We start from the raw sequence: 3851 nt of genomic DNA, 5'->3' as shown, positions 1-3851 counted from the left end.
ACCAAGTTTGCGTAATCATAAGGTTTTCCCAAGGTGCAACATGTTCACAGACAGCTGTAGTAGGAGCTGGAGGGAAGGCCAGGCTGGTACTTTTGCAATTGCTAGAGGAAGTCTTTCCTAGAGGCTGTTTTCAGTGTGGCACAGTGTAGACCTCCAGGAAAGGTAGACATGGTGGGAACGTGCTTTGTAACCACGAGCATCGAGCAAAGAAGCTAGAGACCTAAGTTCTGGTCGTCTCTCAAGAGCAAGAAGACACTTTAAAGCACTGTAGTGCTTTCAAGTTCAGAGACATGGTGGCACTGAGTTCTCCAGGCAGCAGATGACAGTGACCTTGGGGTGAGTGGTGTTCGAGAATAGAATGATGAGCCCTGTCTTCTACAATGAGCTGAGAAGGCTCGCTGGTAGTCTGGGTGGAGATGAGGAAGGCGCATAGCTGACTCTTGGGTCGTTTGTTTGTTTGTTTTTCAAGACAGGTTTTCCCTGTGTAGCCCTGACTATCCTGAAACTTGCTCTGTAGACTGGGCCAGCCTGCAACTCAGGTATCCACCTCTGCCTCCCTGGGGCTGGGTTGAAAGGTGTGCTCCACCACTGCCCAGGCAGATTTGTAAAACCCTGAGCTCTGAGCATCTATCTGCTCCTTGAAGACTTTTGTGCCTGGTGCATTCAACTCTGATGCCTTCAGAGGTGAGTGGATTTCCATTCCAGAGAATGAAAAAAATGAGCAGAAACCCTGCTGAACCTGGGGGCCACTGAGAAGGTCATTTCCCCCCAAGCAACCCCTTGTTATTTAAGCACTCACATTCATCTCCCCAACTCACCCAAATCCAAAACGCGCATCCTTTCCCTCTCTGACCTCTCAGACCTACACAGACTTTCAGACACTCCCCACAGGCTACTCCATTCTGGCCCTATTTATCCTCATCTCCCCAAAGCTCCTGCACCCCGCCTTTCTCCTCCCGACCTCCCCCTCGTTCTAGCCCCAGCTTCCCTCTGCCTCCACTTCACCCTATTAAGAAACAACCGCCCCACAGAAGCCTCTGCCCCTGGCGGCAGCTCCCTGAGCCCCGCCCGCCCTCCCTCCTCCTGCAACTGCTCCTCTCCCTGACAGATGCCTCAGAGCCCCGGGCCGCAGTTAAGGTGACGAGATGCAGCAATTCTTTATGAACATTTCATTCCTGCTCGCTACACGACGTAAATTAGATGGTGTGTTACATTCGGGCAATAAGAGAGATATGTCACCACGACGCTGGCCCATTGGATGGAGAGGGTAATCCTGCCGTGAATTTCATTACTGCTTTTATATAGACAGAATTAGCTCGGTGACAGCGAGCCTGATTGTCTTTCACTAGGGGTTTGGCGAAGAGCGGAAAGGATTTCACCCTGATGTGCACACTACTGAGTGACCCCGCTCACCAGCGGCTCTGCTGATTGCTTTGCACCTTGCAGACTTCGATACTGGCTCAGCCTCTTGCCGGCCTCGCTCCCTCCGCTCCCTCTGGGTCTCCAGCCCACCCTTCCCCTGCCTGGCTTTCTCTTGAAGCCAAAGCCAAGAGACCTAACAGAGGAGTCACAAAGGTCACGAAGGGATGGATGTCTCTGTGGGGAGGAGCAGGGCGGCAGAGCTAACACCAAAATAAAACAAAAATCCTTCAGGGACTAGACTCTCCTGACCGGGTGCTGGGGTCACTCACTCTCACCACACCGGAGAATGGATAAGAAAGCCCATGTCCCTCTCTCTCTAGGCCGGAGCTGATAAACCCCTTAGGTGTCTCCAGCAGAGACTACTAAGCTTTCCCTGGGCTCCTGTCCCGTGGCCTCCTGTGTCTCTGGAGTGGATTCCTTTCCGTCCACTTTCTCTTCATACCTAATTAAGTCATCCAGCCCTATATTCACCAGAGACTTCTTCCTCAGTTCTTAGGATCTAGATGGCCCTGAACCAGCAGCCTTCTGAAGAAGCCAGACCAAGGCTTCTTCCCTAGATCTTTGCCCTGGACTGGCTGGTCCTGGGACAGACGGCCCAGCCCCTCCCTTGTACTCGGCTTTCTGTCCACTCCCTTCCTCACCTCTGTTGACCCCTCAGTCATGGCCTTACTGCCAAGGCCTTTCTGAAGCAGCTGGCCACTCCTGGGCTTGGCCAGGGACAAGACCATTGCTGGGCCCCTGATCACCACTCTGGTTCCAGAAGGAACCAGAGAAAGACTCTCTGAGTCTTTCCTTGGGGAATCAAGGACCAGGCCTGGAGCAGACAGCATGATCCCCTCAAATCCTCCTTTTCTTTTGGTCTATCCGACACATCTGTCGGGAAGGCTTCTCTGGGACCCAGAGCAGTGAAGGTTGTGGCTGGGTTGGGAGGCGTTAAGGTCACAGTCTCCACTTTCCAGTGTGTGTGTGTGTGTGGGGGGGGGGTCTCCTGGAGCCTAGCAGAGCTGGGGTGTGGGGTGAGTGCTAGAAGCCTAAAATAGGGTTCCCACATGCTGAGAAGTCTCCAAGTGCCAGCCAACTCAGTGTTCCCTCTCAGTCGCTGCCATCACCTGTCAGCCTGCCTATGGTCATATACCTTCCCCAGTACAACTTCCCTTGACACTTTTCACCAGATCAGGACTGTTCCAAAGGGCCATCCTGGCTCCTGTGATAGGCTAAGGCCTTTTTGGAGACCAACACATAGCCTAAACCTTCCCTCTTCCCAGCCCTGCTTCTTCCTAGTTTTTTATCACCATCATCATCACCACGACCACCACCATCATCATCATCACACATGTGTGGGTGTTTTGCCTGTACCACATTACCTGTGCTTCACACACATGCCTTCTGAGGTCAGAAGAGGGCATTGTATCCCCTTGAACTGGAGTTACAGATGGCTATGAGCCTCCATGTGGGTGCTGGGAATTGAACTCAGGTCCTCTGGGAGAGCAGCCGGTGCTCTCAAATGCTGAGGCATCTCTCCAGCCCCTTCTTCCCAGTTTTACCTCAGCACGGCATAGCGGCATAGTAGAATTCTTGCACAGAACGCTCCATTTCAGTCAGCTTCCACATCCGACCTGAGAGCAGTTCCTAGCGTGTATGTTAAATGGGGCCACCGCGGGAGGAAAGTGTAAAATATAGTTCCTGGGGATGCAGCTGCGGCCCTTGGTCACGAAGGTTGACATTGTGACTGTCATCATCATCACAGCTGGCCCCACTCAGATGGTACAACAGGGGTCAGCATATAGATAGATGTCCAGCCTTCTTACTTTACCCTGAGGACAAGGTCCTTTATATTATACACTTTGTCTCTTTATCAGAATAACCTTTCCAATTGCCAAGCTTGTTATTCAGAAAGACAGCCCCGATCTCAAGGATGCGCAGGTTCAAACTGCTTCAGTCCTGTTACACACATCTCAGTTTTAGTTTTGGTTTGGTCTTTAAGGAAGGTTTCCTATAGCCCAGGCTGGCCTTGAAATTGCTGCGTAGCCAAGGATGGCTTTGGTTTCCTGTCTTCCCGCCTCTATCTCCTGGGTGCTGGGATGGCAAGTGGGAGCCATCACCCGCAGTTTGAACAGTTTTACGCAGCGCTGGAGGCTGAAGCCAGGTCTTCCTGCATGCTAAGCAAGCGGTTTACTTACTGATTCACATCCCCAACCCAACCAGGAAAGAGTCAATGGACCATAGCTGTGGTCACACTCTGTCGGTGTTCTTGGTTGTCTTCCTAAGCATGCAGTGTCCTCATACAGACCACAGCCTCCATCACTGCAGTGAGGGTAGAAGAATAGAAGCCTGTGAGCTCAGTATCCTATTTTAAGCTATGATTTCTTCCTCCACCTTGTCTGCAGAGCCCCGAAAGGACAGGCCAGTCAGATAGTTCAGCAGGTAAA

At 52.0% G+C, this 3851-nt stretch overlaps 1 long non-coding RNA gene across 1 annotated transcript; it reads left to right on the top strand.

Annotated features, from left to right (window-relative positions):
- The first annotated feature begins 526 nt into the window (after nt 1-526).
- Nucleotides 527-1661, top strand: Gm28578. The gene is made up of 3 exons (XR_386755.3): nt 527-684; nt 1109-1267; nt 1350-1661. It is a non-coding gene; the product is annotated as a predicted gene 28578 (long non-coding RNA).
- The last annotated feature ends 2190 nt before the right edge of the window (nt 1662-3851 follow it).

The sequence above is a fragment of the Mus musculus genome, chromosome 19 (assembly GCF_000001635.26).
Source record: "Mus musculus strain C57BL/6J chromosome 19, GRCm38.p6 C57BL/6J".
NCBI classification, from domain to species: domain Eukaryota; kingdom Metazoa; phylum Chordata; class Mammalia; order Rodentia; family Muridae; genus Mus; species Mus musculus.
The sequence above is the reverse complement of the archived record's forward strand: the minus strand, read 5'-3'. Positions and strand labels throughout refer to the sequence as shown.